Source organism: Narcine bancroftii, chromosome 6 (assembly GCF_036971445.1).
Source record: "Narcine bancroftii isolate sNarBan1 chromosome 6, sNarBan1.hap1, whole genome shotgun sequence".
Lineage (NCBI taxonomy): Eukaryota > Metazoa > Chordata > Chondrichthyes > Torpediniformes > Narcinidae > Narcine > Narcine bancroftii.
In genome coordinates, this window is record NC_091474.1 from 71,229,838 (window position 1) to 71,245,386 (window position 15,549).

The 15,549-nt window shown below is 45.8% G+C and overlaps 1 protein-coding gene across 4 annotated transcripts in view; it reads right to left on the reverse strand.

The window, feature by feature from the left end:
- Window positions 1-15,115, reverse strand: part of samd8 (sterile alpha motif domain containing 8) — a 46,869-nt gene extending 31,754 nt beyond the window's left edge. For all 4 annotated transcript variants that reach the window (XR_011340133.1, XM_069885248.1, XM_069885250.1 and 1 more), the window contains exon 1: window positions 14,981-15,115. The gene's annotated coding sequence lies outside the window, so the exon portion shown is untranslated. The remainder of the gene's footprint in view (window positions 1-14,980) is intronic.
- Between the last annotated feature and the right edge of the window lie 434 nt (window positions 15,116-15,549).

Below are 15,549 nucleotides of genomic sequence, written 5' to 3' on the forward strand. Positions count from 1 at the left end.
AGAGCAACTAAGAAGTGATAATTGGAAGGAAGGTGGGAGAGACAAGAAGAGGGAGAGACCACTGGGGGTGGGGGAAGAGTAGAAAGGCAGTTGACAGAAAAGAATAAAAGGAGAGAACCAGTAAAATCAGACTGAGGTGGGTATTACCCCAAATTAGAAAAAAAATGTTTATAATGAGACTGAGATAAGATGTACAGTGAAGGGAATTGAAATGGTTGGCTGTATGAATTTCAAACCTTGACCAACAGTCACGAGTGCAGATGTTCGGGAAAGCAGTCACCTAACTTCATTTGGTCTCACCAATGGAATGGAGGCCACATGCAGCAAATGAAGTAGATTAGCTTGGACAATGTTCAGGTAAAGCTCTGCCATACCTGTATGTGTCTAGTGGTGGGATCACCACTATCTTTACTAACCAGTGCCAGCCTAGATGTGGCAGAGCACAGCAATTCTCAAGAATATTTCATGTGGCCAAGATCAGAACCCAATTAACGCCCTTGCATTTAATGTCAGATTATGGCTGGGCTAGCTTAAGACAAAGTTTTCTCTTATCAAAGGGGCATAGTCACCAGCTTGATGTCAGATCCCACCCATGGGAAACACAAACAGAAAATCTAACTGCAGCCCATCTGCCCACAACTCTTGCCATTGGCTGTAATTTTTAAATATAAAAGTTGATGTAGACATTTTAAATTAGTTTGAAGTTGTTTTAGCGGAATCCCTTAGAACAGTGGTGCCAAGAGTTGTGGTCAAAGCAGATAGATACACCCAATCTTCTGCACCTGCCTCTGGGTCACGTAGGGAAAAAGTTTTCAGTGTTCAGCCTTGGTTTGGGTTCATATTGGCTGTGATTCGGTCAGGTCCAGATCAACCACACTTTTACCTGGTTTCATTTTTTAACTGGCCCATTACAGATTAGTTGTCCTCAGCTGAAAAAGCCCATCTCAACGAAGATAACAATCCTCTTCTATCCCTCGGACAAATAGCTCCACCCGAGGCAAAATTTGGCAACACCTGGGAAAACTTACTGTGATCTTGGGCCATGTTCTCCCCTTCATTCCCATGTTGGATATCACCAAATTTGAAATGGACAGTCCCACAAAACATGGGCTTGGGCAAAGTCTCAGTAGCATTCCCTCGCGCCATCGATTACATTCATCACAAAGCCAAACGTGGCATGATTTTCAAAATCAGTCAAGCTGATAAGCAGACCGTCCATAAAGGCAAACTTGAAACCTTAGGGCTAGAGGGTGGGGAGGGGGTGTGGACAGGCTTAGGGAGTGAATTCCAGATTTATGGGGCCAGACAGGTCAAAGCTTGATGAAACATTCTTTGATTTATAATGTACACGGTTTGACCTGATGAATTTCTCCAGTATTGTCTCTTTACTTTTAGAATGTGGTGTTGGGTTGGAGGAGGTTTTGCCATCGAGTAGTGCAGCAGAGAAACCCACTATGGACCATGACAACATCCATTTAAGGTGACCGGAGGAAAGTTTAGGAGAGATGTCAGAGGTATTTTTTTTAATATACAGAGTGGTGGGTTCCTGGAAAGCACTGCCAGAGATGGTGGTATAATAGGGGCATTCAGAACCATATGGATGTTAGAAAGTGAAGGGTTATGGGTGTGAGATTGGGAAGGGTTAGATTAACGTGAAGTAGTTTACAAAGCTCGGCACAACATCGTGGGCTGAACCACCTGCGCTGCACTGTAATGTTTCATGTATGTCTGTGTTGAAAATTCCGAAGAAATGGCCCCAGGACCAAACATTGCTTTCTGTTCACTCCCTTCCCAAATATTAGACCATGTCACTGATACCAAAAAAAACACACCCTTACCCAAGATGAATGTCCAATGAAACAGCAATCAGTTTTCAGAATACTGAAATCCCAGTCTCAACCAGCTTTGAAAATGGAATTCAAGACTATCACTGAACCAAGGATTATTAAAGCATGCACTGATGTCACTGTATCAGCAACTCCTGGCAATTTGTTCCAAAGTGCTCTGGATGAAACACAATGTAGGGAAGTGCACAGTCATATACTTTAGTAGAAGAAACAGATGGGCAGACTTATTTAAATGGGAGAAAATTCAAAATCTGGAGGTGCAACGGGACTTGGGAGTCCTCATGCAGGATACTTAAAGGTTAATCTCCAAGTTAAGTTGGCAGTGAAGAAAACGAATGCAATATTGGCATTCATATCTAAATGTGGGATGTAATGATGAGACCCTATAGGGGGCTGATGAGACCTCACTTGGAGAACTGTGGACAATTTTGGGTGCCTTATTTGAGAAAGGATGTGCTGGCATTGGAGAGGGCTCAGAGAAAATTTACTAGAACAATAGCAGGATTTGCATATAAGGAATGTACAGAGGATGAGGGGGGACCTCAGAGATATTTTGAATGCTGAAAGGCCTGGACTCAGTAGATGTTACAAAGTTGTTTCTCATGGTAGGGGTGTCTAGGACAAGAGGCCGCAATTTCAGGATAAACGGTCATCAATTTAAAATGGAAATGCAGAAAAATGTCTTTAGCCAGAGGGTCACGAGTCTGTGGAATTTGTTGCCAAAGGTGGCCGTGAAGGTGAGGTTATTGGATGTATTTAAGACAGAAATTGAGAGGTATTTGATCAATTATGCATCAAGAGTTAGAGGGAAAAGGCCGTGGAGTGGGGCTGAGTGATAAGGATCAACTCCTGATTAAATGGCAGAGTAGACACAAAGGGACATATGGACTACTTCTGCTCCTATATCTTGTGATCTGTGGACATGTAATATTGCAATTTGTGCTACAATGACTAGCTTTTAAAAATCCAACTGAGCAAAGAGCAAAAGATAACTTTTTCTATTGCACAATTCTAAGCAGCTTTTGTTAATTTAGTTCATGAAGGAATGTGTGAGACTTTGGACATTCATCCAGGGACTCACCTTCTGCCTACAGCCTAGTTAAAATAGTGCTGTCTTTCATTTGCTGCCTTTCAATCCACTGGGACCTGCCCAGAGTCCAGAGAATTTTGGCAAAATCTGCTCTGACTTCCACTATTACTTTCAGGACTTCAGAATGTATTCCATCAGGACCAGGTTCACCTGCCTTTAGAGCCACTTGTTTGCTCAGCAGAACCTCTTTAATGATGGTGATTGTAGCGAGGCCTCAACTCCCATTTCATTCATTACATCTCTCTTTGTCATGTTAGACATGTCCTCCATCATGAAGACTGACTTCAGCATTGCCAATATTAATTCTCCCTTCTCCTCTCCCAAGGGACCCTTTCCACTTTATGTGATAGTAAAATCCTTCACTATCTGTCTTTTTATATTTTGGCCCAGTTTATTTTCATAATCTATATTCCCTTTCATTATTGCTTTGCTTAGTTGTTCTTTGTTGTTTTTTAGTTTTCCCAATCTTTCACTTTCTCACTTCCCTTGGCAAATTTATATGCAGGAGCTTTGAGTTTGATGCTTTCATTTATTTCCCGACTTATCCAACACTGACTTTCCCTACCCTTACTTTTAACTGGTCTATACTTTCATTGAACACTTTGAAAATATCTCTTTTTAAGTCTGCCACTGTTCCTCATTGTCCCACCATATAGGTGGTGTTCCCAGTCTATGCTCAATAACTCTTCCCTCATCTTTGTTTAGGCAGAACACATTGGATTGCAGTCCCCATTTGTATGAAAAATTGAATCATACCATTGTTTCCAAGAGGATCCCTAACTACAAGCTTGTTAGTTTTACCCATCTCATTGCACTGAACCAAATCTAAGAAAGCATGGATAGAGGATTGAGATTTGGGATAAATGGGTGTTTCTCTGGTTAACAGTGGTGACCAGACTGCCACGGGGATCATCCGTGCTGGGCTTGCAACTGTTCACACTATACATTAACAATGTATCTAAGTCTGCTGATGGCACTAAATTAAGTGGAAAAGCAACTTGTGCAGAGAAAGAAGAGTTTGCACTCTGCAGATATATAGCCAGGGTGAGTGGGTAAGGGTCTGGCAGATGGAGAGGAACACAAGATCATCACTTTGAAGGAACTGTGGGGTGGCACAGATGGCATAGCAGTTAGCACAAAGCCTTGACAGCACCAGTGATCGGGACTGGGGTTTGAATCCCTCGCTGTCAGTAAGGAGTTTGTACGTTCTCTCCGTGTTTGCGTGGGTTTGCTGATGGCACAAACATGTGAGCCAAAATGGCCTGTTACCATGCTGCCTGTCTCAATTTAAAATTTAAATTCAAAATTTTTTTTAAAAACAGAAGATCAAATTATTTTTTTCAACGGTGAAAGATTGCAGCACATTGATATGCAGAGGGACTTGGGAATGTGTGTGAACCACAAAAGGTTGGTTTGTAAGTGCAACTGGTTATCAAAAAGGCAATGTAATGTTGGCCTTCATCACGAGAGAGATTCCATTTAAGGGTAGGGAGGTTATGCTGCAACTGTAAAGGGTATTGGTGAGGCCGACACCTGGAGTACTGCATCCAGTTTTGGTCTCCTTACTTGAGAAAGGATATAATGGTTTTGGAGGTTGAGCACAGGAGGTTTAGGCTGATTCCAGGGATTATCTTATGAGGTGCAATTGAGTTGCCTGGGACTATACTTGCAGAAATTTAGACGAGAGGAAATTTTATAGAAACATACAAAATAATGAAAGAGAAAGTTGTTCTCATTGTTAGGTGACTCTAGAACACAGGGACTAGTGTTAAGATTCGAGGGAGTAGATTTAGTGAGAGAAGAGGAAAATTGCTTTTCCCAGAATAGTGAATCTGTGGAACTTTCTGCCCCAAAATCAGTGGAGGCTGGCCATTAAATGTACATAAGACACAATTAAATAGATTCTTGCATAGTAGGGGAATTAAGGGTTATGGGGAAAAGGCAGGTTGGCGGAGCTGAGTCCATGCCAGACCAGCACTGATCTCATTGAACAGCAGAGCTGGCTCGACAGGCCAGATCTGCTCCTATTGCCATTCCTATTCCTTATATTGTAAGTCGGTCCCCCAGTTTCCTCTGTTTTTGGCTAATGGGACCATAACCATTCCCATTTACCAAAGTCACCATTTTGGCAGCCTTGGGCATGAAGTGAAATGAACACTGGTTTTAGTAAAGGCCACAACAACAGCTGTTTTAGGAAAAACACCCTCAATACATTAACATCCTTTCCCGCCCCCCCCCTCTTCTCCTCCCACGCCAGCTCTCCACCCCCTTCCCTCTCTATTCATCCAGCCATCCCTCCTCCCCTTGTTGCTGCTGTGCCCTCTCTCCCTTCTCCACTATTACCTCCTGCCTTTGCAGCCACACCTCCCCCATATACTTTTATTCAGACGCCTGCTGACATTTTTCCATAGCTTGATAAAGGGTTCAAAAATATTGGTTATGAATCTTTATCTTTGCTATACACAGGACAACTGTTTGACCTGCTGAGTTTCTCCAGCATTGTGTTTTTACTTTTCTATCATTCGCTTACTATTGATAATTCTACCTCAATTTCTCCACATGTAATTACTTCACAAGGGTTTCATTCCACAAGTCTAAAGACAGGGTGCTGCTGATCTATCTCACAGATGCTTCTCGCCATGAAATAACACTTCGAATTTCTAGAAGCAATTCATCAAAATATTCCATTTCCAACTTGTGAAACATCAACATTTTTGGAATACTCATTGGCCTGGTCACAGGAAACCATGTTTAATTATGACACTAGCAAAACCTATTCCAGTCCACCAGGGGTGTAATAACAAAACCAAAGAAACCAATCACAACTTTGGAATCCGTGGTCCTGAATAAAGAAGTTCCTGAATACATTGTGGTACCGACAAAACCACAACATGAGTAAATGTCACGAGCTGCTGGCCTTGCCATGTCCAGAAACTACAGATTGATTACAGATGAATAGCAATCGGCAGACACTTATGTCAGTCACATTTAAAATTGCCGTTCCTGCAACCAGCATAAACCACTATCTGCCATGTGATTTAAAATAACATACAACTTAGAACCAGAGAACATTATAGCTAAGAAAACAGACCCTTTGTGCCCAACTATTGTTCTGCCTCGACCCAATGATCTGCATGCATTCCATGCCCCTCCCATCCATGTACTTGTTCAAACTATTCTTGTATGTTAAAATTGAGCCCACCTTCACCACTTCAGCTGGCAGCTTGTTCCATACTCCTACCAACCTCTGTGTGAAGAAATCCCCCTAATGTTTCCCCGAAACTTCTCTTTCACCCTTACCCCATGTCTTCTGGTTGTCTTGCACCTAACTTCAGTGGAAAAACCCTCCCTGCATTTACTCTATCCATAATTTGGTGTGCCTCTATCAATTTTATACCTGTAGTTAGGTGACCAAAACTGAACACAATGTCTTGTATAACTTTACCATAGCATCCCAATTCCTGTACTCAATACTTTGAATTATGAAGGCCAATGTGCCAAAAGCTCTCTTTACAACCCTTTCTACCTGCGATTCCACTTTCAGGAAAATATGCCTCTGTTCTACCGCACTTCTCAGTGCCCTACCGTTCACCATGAATATCTTTTCTTGGTTTGTCTTTCAAAAATGCAACACCTCACACTTGTCTGCATTAAATTTCATCTGCCATTTTTCAGTCCATTTCCCAGCTGGTTCAGATCTTTCTGCAAGCTTTGAAAACCTTCTTCACTGTACACCACGCCTCCAGTCTTAGTGTCATCTTCCAAACTTGCTGATCCAATTTACCACATTATCATCCAGATCACTGATAAAGATGACAAACTACAATGGTCCCAGCACTGATCCCTGAGGCACACCACTAGTCACAGGCCTCCAGTCAGAGAAACAATCATTCATCACCACTCTCTGGCTTCTCCCGAAAGCCAATGTTGAATCCTATCTTACCTACCATGCACAAAGCCATGTTGACTATCACTAATCAATCATAAAACCATATAACAATTACAGTACGGAAACAGGCCACATCAGCCCTTCTAGTCCACACCAATTTACGTGAAACTCCAACTAGTTCCACCTACCTACTCCCTGCCCATAACCCTCCAACCCCCTCACATCTCTTCTACTAATCTCTTCTCTTCTTTCTTTCTCTTTGGCTTGGCTTCGCAGATGAAGATTTATGGAGGGGTATCTCCATGTCTGCTGCAGCTTGTTGGTGACTGACAAGTCCGATGCGGGACAGGCAGGCATGGTTGCAGCGGTTGCAAGGGAAAATTGGTGGGTTGGGGTTGGGTGTTGGGTTTTTTCTCCTTTGTCTTTTGTCAGTGAGGTGGGCTCTGCGGTCTTCTTCAAAGGAGGTTGCTGCGCCAAACTTCAAAGGAGGTTACTGCCCGCCAAACTGTGAGGCAGTTTGGAGGTGAGATCAGCCCACTGGTGGTGCTCAATGTGGCAGGCACCAAGAGATTTCTTTAAGCAGTCCTTGTACCTCTTCTTTGGTGCACCTCTGTCTCGGTGGCCAGTGGAGAGCTTGCCCTAGAACACGATCTTGGGAAGGCGATGGTCCTCCATTCTGGAGACGTGACCTACCCAGCGCAGTTGGGTCTTCAGCAGCATGGATTCGATGCTTGCGGACTCTGCCAGCTCGAGTACTTCGATGTTGGCGATGAAGTCATTCCAATGAATGTTGAAGATGGAGCGGAGACAGCGCTGATGGAAGCGTTCTAGGAGCCGTAGGTGATGTCGGTAGAGGACCCATGATTCGGAGCCGAACAGGAGCGTGGGTATGACAACGGCTCTGTACATGCTGATCTTTGTGTTTCTTCAGATGGTTGTTTTTCCAGACTCTTTTGTGTAGTCTTCCAAAGGTGCTATTTGCCTTGGCGAGTCTGTTGTCTATCTCTTTGTCGATCATTGCATCAGATGAAATGGTGCAGCCGAGGTAGGTAAACTGGTTGACCGTTTTGAGTTCTGTGTGCCTGATGGAGATGTGGGGGGGGCTTGTGGTCATGGTGGGGAGCTGGCTGATGGAGGACCTCAGTTTTCTTCAGGCTGACTTCCAGGTCAAACATTTTGGCAGTTTCCGCAAAACAGGACGTCATGCGCTGGAGAGCTGGCTCTGAATGGGCAACTAAAGCGGCATCATCTGCAAAGAGTAGTTCACAGACAAGTTGCTCTTGTGTCTTGGTTGAAAATCGGTGAAATTTGTGTGGTGCAGCTGAATTTAGGAGCACTGGCTCATGATGTGGCCTTGCCTTTGGTGTTCAACGCCGATGCTGCCTGTACGGAAGGCCCCAGCGTTTGAGTCTGATTCTCCAGTAGAAAGAACGTTGAATTAAGTCGAGGCCTACCTGTGGTGTTTTGCGCAATAAGTCTCTTAAACATTGCTGCCGCTGCCGGAGGCCCGAGGTCCTGTTGCTGCCGCCGCCGGAGGCCCGAGGTCCTGTTGCTGCCGCCGCCGGAGGCCCGAGGTCCTGTTGCTGCCGCCGCCGGAGGCCCGAGGTCCTGTTGCTGCCGCCGCCGGAGGCCCGAGGTCCTGTTGCTGCCGCCGCCGGAGGCCCGAGGTCCTGTTGCTGCCGCCGCCGGAGGCCCGAGGTCCTGTTGCTGCCGCCGCCGGAGGCCCGAGGTCCTGTTGCTGCCGCCGCCGGAGGCCCGAGGTCCTGTTGCTGCCGCCGCCGGAGGCCCGAGGTCCTGTTGCTGCCGCCGCCGGAGGCCCGAGGTCCTGCTGCTGCCGCCGCCGGAGGCCTGAGGTCCTATTGCTGCCGCCGCCGGAGGCCCGAGGACCCGCTACCGCCAGGGGGGCCCCGAGGTCCTGCCTGAGTCCGCCTGTACTAATCTAACCTCTTCTTAAATTATAGAATTGACCCTGCCGCAACTACCTCTTCTGGAAGGCCATTCCACTCAGCCACCACTCACTGAGTAAAGAAGCTCCCACTTATATTACTTCTAAAGTTTTGCCCCATAAGCCTCAACTTATGACCCCTTGTTCCAATCTCCCCTACTTTCAAGGGAAAGAGCCCATTCACATCTACTCCATCTATTCCTTTCATAATTTTAAATACCTCTATCAAATCCCCTCTCAACCTTCTACGCTCCAATGAATAAAGTCCCAGTCTATTCAATCTTTCTCCATATTCAAGATACTGCAATCCAGGGAGCATTTTAGTAAACCTTCTTTGCACCCTCTCTACCTTATTTATATCCTCCCTATAATTTGGAGACTAGAACTACACACAATATTCCAAACTTGGCCTCACCAATGCCTTAAACAGTCTCAACATGATGAACCATTATTCCAAGATCTCTCTGTTCCTCTGCATTCCTCAATGCCCTCCCCTTCACTGCATATGTCCTATTTTGGTTATTCTTCCCAAAATGAAGCACCTCAACTTATCTACATTAAACTCCATCTGTCACCTTTCAGCTCATTCTTCCAAGCAGTCCAAATTCTTCTGCAGTTCACGAAAACCCTCACTATCCACAACTCCCCCTATTTTTGTATCACTGTATATTTACTCACCCAATTTACCACCCCGTCATCCAAATCATTAATGTAAATGACGAACAACAAAGGACCCAACACCGATCCCTGAGGCACACTGACCTCCATCCTGACAGATAGTTGTCCACCATGACTCTCTGGTGCCTATCTTCTAGCCACCGTTGAACCCATCTATCTCTATATTAATCCCCAGTGACCAAACCTTCCTCACTATCCCTCCTGCATCACCTCTTTAGACATGCGCTAAGCTGCATTATCTTCCTATTTCTAACCATACTTGCACATGACAGGGGTGAAAATAGTGGAATCACATCCCTGGATGTCCTGTCCTTTACGCCTAACTCCCTGAACTCTCTTGATAGGACATCATCACCCTTCCTACCCACATCATTGGTCCCTATAAGGGTCACAACATCTGGCTGCTCACCTGCCCTCTTGAGAATACCGCAAATTTGATCTGAGATATACCAGACCCAGGAAGGTAACATATCATCTGGGATTCTTGATATCTGCCACATCATGTCTTATCTGTTCCCCTCTCTATTGAATCCCATCACTACAGCTCTCACCTCTTCTCCTCCCTCCCTTTCTGAGCCACAGGGTCAAACTCTATACCAGAGGTGATTCACCTCAAAAGAATCCAAAACAGTACATGCATAATTGAGGAAAATGGCCACAGGAGTACCCTGCACTGCCTACTCCCTTTCCCTCTCCTGACTCATTCAGCTATCTTCCTCCTGCCTCTAAGGTGTGCCTTAAAATAACCAACAATTCTAAGCAGTCAGCAACAAATTAATAACATGCTTTGAAGCGTTAAACATTCTTTAAAGCAGGTAAGTTCAAACATTTTGCCCTTGTGTGTTAACTGGAGGTACATCACAGGGACCTCAAGACCCATAATTCCTCTTCAATATTAGAGCATTGTGGTCAAGGTTCCATCTGTGATTCTCCTGGCTGTTGCCCAGTTTCTGAGGTAGGGCAATTAACACAAGTACGTTCCCCGCTTCTGTTCAATGGATCTGCCTGAAGCAAAGGAGGAATTAGCTCACGATGCAATGCTGCAAGATGGAGGATACAAAATTAAAATTGAAGACAGAGAGAGGGCCATGAGATGTGTTCAGGATACGACTGTGCCCTTCATAACATTTGGGACAAAGACACTTTTTTTTCCTTTATTTACCCCTGTGCTTCACGATTTAACATTTGTGATCAAACAATTCACGTGTGACTAAAGTGAACATACCAGATTTTATTCAAGGCTATTTGTGTACATTTTGATTTGACCATATAGAAATTACTGCACATTTACACATAGACCCCCATTTCAGGGCACATAATGTTTGGGACATTTGGCTTTGGCTTCACAGGTGTTTGTGAGTACTCATGTATGTTTAATCACTTCATTGGTGCAGGTAGAAGAGAGCTAGGCTTGCTTCTTAGCTTTTAACCACCTTTGGAGTCTGTAGTTGCCATTTTTTAAACGTGAGGGCCCAAGCTATGCCAATAAAAGTCAAAGAAGCAATTATGAGGCCGAAAAACAAGAAAAGTAAGAGACATCGCACAAAAATTAGGATGACCACAATCAACTGCTTGGAACATCATTAAGAAGAAAAAGTTTATTGGTGAGCTCAGTAATCACAAAGGGACTGTTATTCCAAGGAAGACTCCATTGCTGATGACTGAAGAATTCTCATCATAATGAAGAAAAATTCCCAAAAGTCTGCCCAACAGATCAGAAACACTCTTCAGGACATAGGTGTGGATGACTACTGTCCACAGAAGACTTCACGGTCAGAAATATAGATGCCACATTGCAAGATGCAAACCACTAGTTAGCCACAGAAAAAGGTTGGCCAAATTAGTTTGCCAAGAAATATTTAAAAGAGCCTGTAGAAAGCTGGAAGAAGGTCTTGTGGACAGATGAGACCAAGATTAACCTGCAACATTGTGATGGCAAGAGCAAAGTGTGGAGGCATAAAAGATCCAAAATACGCCACTTCATCTGTGACTGGGCATGTATGGTTGCCAGAGGTACTTGCAAATTCATCTTCATTTATGATGTAACTGCTGAGTGTATTGAAACAACTTATCTGCTTAAGTATGAGCAAATGCCTCTAAACTCATTGGATGGCACTTTATCCCAAACATACGGCTAAAACAACAGAAGAGTATTTCAATGCCAAAAACTGGAAGATTCTTGAATGGCCAAGATCTGAATCCAATTGATCATGCCTTCTATAAGCTGAAGATAAAACATAGGGGACAACCCCCCCACCCCCACCCCCACCCCCACCCCGAAACAAGCAGGAGCTGAAGGTTCCTGCATTCGAGGCCTGGCAAAGCATCACCAAAGAAGATACTCAGCACTTGGTGACATCTATAACTCATAGACTTCAAACAGTTGTTGCATGTAAAGGATCGGCAACATCATACTAAACATAACTACTTTAATAAGGATACCATTGATAGTCCTCTCATTTCAGGGCATCGTAATATTTGGGACTATGTACAAAAAGTGCTGAAATTTTGACATGATCAAGCTAAAATGTACAAAATACCCCTCAATAAAATTTGGAATGTGCACTTTAATCAAATGTGAATTGTTTGATTACAAATTTAAACTTTTGGAACACAGGGGCAAAGAAAGGAAAAATTTCTTTGTTCCCAAACATTATGGAGAGCCCTGTAAATTCCTGGATTATATGATTAGATAGACTTCCTTGTATCATTTGATGGAAATTACCTCAGTATCAGCATTTGCCCAAACATGGCACAGAGGAAAGGAGAACATGGTAAACTCCCCAGTGTTGAGCACTCAGTGAGTTCAATGGAAAACGGTTGACGAAGTCAACCCCCAGATTGCCTGTTGTTTCAGAATTTCCTCAGGCCAGTGCCGTTGGGTCAATCAGCATCAACTGCTTCTTCAATGATGATCACAGCATGGGGTCTGGGTGAAGGCCTCAGGCTTGAAATGTTGGCTACCTTTTACTTGATGCTGCATTAGTTTTTTTCCAACATATTCATGCACAGCCCCTTGGATAATATGCCCGAATAGCTCTACACTGAAACAAGATGTAGATCAAACTTGTCTATCCAGCCACAACATGACAATGAATTTTCATTTTAAATTGTTCCTGGGCACAAACAGTGAAATGTTTAACCCAAAAGTTTCACTCCAGTAAGAAGCATCTCTTCCAACAGTTACATCAACAATCACACATCTTTCTGAAAGACTTCCTTCTCCAATGAAATCAATACCCTACACACTTCAGTAAATAATTCACAAGACTATATTTTGGAAATTAATTCAGCAGATTATCCTCTCCATCTGGTCCAAAACAAACTGGTCCAATGTTTCTCTGCATCAATCCATGGATTAGATTTAACGGGTGTCTGATTACTAAATTCAGAGTAAACAATTTTCAAATAAGGAAATACATTTTACTCCCAGTCAGAAAGCTGAACTCTGCTCTGCTGAGTTTCCAGTATTTTGATTTGAAATTAAGTTTTCCTGAACCTTCTGTACTTGACTTTTAGTAACTTTCACGACACAGAACAGATCTTTTGAATATTTACAATGTTTAAAAAAACACTTTCTGGAACAATAAATAGCTGTAACTTCAACCTTTTATCTTTCCAAAGACACTGCCCAACTTGTTCAGTTTTTTTCCCAGCACTTTTTTTTCCCGTAGCAGCTGTGAAAACGAGCTTGCATGTCAGCACATAGTTTGTGTGCGAAGCATCACTCTTTATTATAACCGGTTTTATAATGGGTCATAGTTTTAACTGACTCACCTCCCACAGCACAGACAGGTTTCAGTATCAATGTTTAGCAGACGTTTATCAATGTTTTTAGCAATTGCATTTGTGCCACAAAATTGCCAGATGATACATGCCCAGCAGCAGGGCAGTGAGGTAAAGGCAATCAGTGAGGGAGCAGTCAACTCACAACTCCCTCCCCTGTGGCCATCCTTCTCTCCAACTGTCACCCAACCCCCTCCCCTCACCTGGGCCTCCCATCCCTCATGCCATGCCACCACTCTTCCCAATGCCTCCCCCAGCTCAAACACTCTTCTCACACCTTCTGCAAACCTCTCCCCTCTCAGAAAACCATGACATAGAAGCAGAAATAGGCCATTCAGCCCATTGAGTTTGCCCCACCCTTCAATCATGAGTTGATCCATTTTCCCACTCAGCCCCACTGCCTGGCCTCCCCATAACCTTTGATGCCCTGACTAATCACGAACCAATCAATCTCTACCTTAAAATACACCCAATGATTTGGCCTCCATTTCCACCTATGGGCAACAAATTCCAGATTCACCACCTTCTGTCTGAAGAAATTCCTCCGCATCTCTGCACTAAGCGTGCACTCTTCAATCCCAAGGTTATGCCCTCATGTCCGAGACTCTCCCACCAAGGGAAATAACCTCCCTACATCTACTCCGTCCATGTCTTTCAACGTTCAAAATGTTTAAATGAAATCCTCTCTCATTCTCCTAAATTCCAACGAATACAGGCCAGGAGCTGTCAAAATTTCCTAATGCTTTCACTCCAAAAATAATTTTTGTGAACCTCCTCTGAACATTTTCAATATTAGCACTTCCTTTCTTAAAAAGAGAGACCAAATGGTTCCCTCTGCTCCATGAGGTCTCACCAGTGCCTTAAAGAGTCTCAACATCACATTCCTGTTCTTATATTTTATTCCCCTTGAAATGAATGCCAGCTTCGCATTCTTCTCCACCAAGTCAACATGCAAGTTTACCTTCAGGCACGAGGTCTCCCAGGTCCCTCTCCATCTGGGACCCACCTTCATCCCTCGTATCTATTCACAGTCCCCTCTCCCCCAGCCGCCCACCCCCTCCCCTCTCCCCCAGCCGCCCACCCCCTCCCCTCTCCCCCAGCCGCCCACCCCCTCCCCTCTCCCCCAGCCGCCCACCCCCTCCCCTCTCCCCCAGCCGCCCACCCCCTCCCCTCTCCCCCAGCCGCCCACCCCCTCCCCTCTCCCCCAGCCGCCCACCCCCTCCCCTCTCCCCCAGCCGCCCACCCCCTCCCCTCTCCCCCAGCCGCCCACCCCCTCCCCTCTCCCCCAGCCGCCCACCCCCTCCCCTCTCCCCCAGCCGCCCACCCCCTCCCCTCTCCCCCAGCCGCCCACCCCCTCCCCTCTCCCCCAGCCGCCCACCCCCTCCCCTCTCCCCCAGCCGCCCACCCCCTCCCCTCTCCCCCAGCCGCCCACCCCCTCCCCTCTCCCCCAGCCGCCCACCCTCTCCCCTCTCCCCCCTCCCCAGCTCGCTCACCCCCTCCCCAGCTCGCCCTGCCACTCCCTTTCCCCTGTCCCCTCTTTTCCTCACAGCCCTCCTCCTCTCCCCAGTCCCCTCCTGCTCCCGCTCTCTCCCCCTCCACCCTCCCCCTTGAATCCCCCTGGACCCCCGGCTTCTCCTCCCCACAGCTCCTCTCTTCCCCACGCCACCTCCCCTCTTGCCCCCTCTCCCCTCCCCTTATGCCTCTCCTCTCCTTCTCCCCCAATCATCCCGCGCAGCTGCACTTACCCCACACAGTGGCTCCGGCTCCGTCCCAGCCCGAGATCTCATGGAGCCCGGGCCTTCACCAAGCGCTCACCAGGAGCGATCATCCGAACAAATCCAATTCCATCCCATCGTTCGTCTCAACACCACCGGTATCAACGTCCCAAACCCCGACACAGCGCCCCCTGCAGCACCGGAGGTCCATTTCCTGCACTCCGGCTGCAGTGCCCCCTGAAGCAAGGAGGGGCACGCACAGCGGCCGTGGAGACGCCAGCCTTCAGCTGCGCACCTCTCATGCCCTGCGCTGACAATGCACATCAGTGGAGAAAGAACTGTGGAGAAAAGGAGGAAAACGCATAGAAATCAAGGGGGAGCTCGGCAGGTCCCGCAGTGTAAAGACGTTTCGGCCCTGAGCCCTTAGGCAAGTGTATTTAAAGCAGAGATTGACAGGTTCTTAATTAGCCAGGGCATCAAAGGTAATGGGCAGTGGGGCTGAGTGGGAGAAGGAATCCGCTCATAATGGATCAACCCATGGTTAGCGTTGTTACAGCGCCAGTGACTTGGACGAGGGAACGAATCCCACGCTGTCTGTA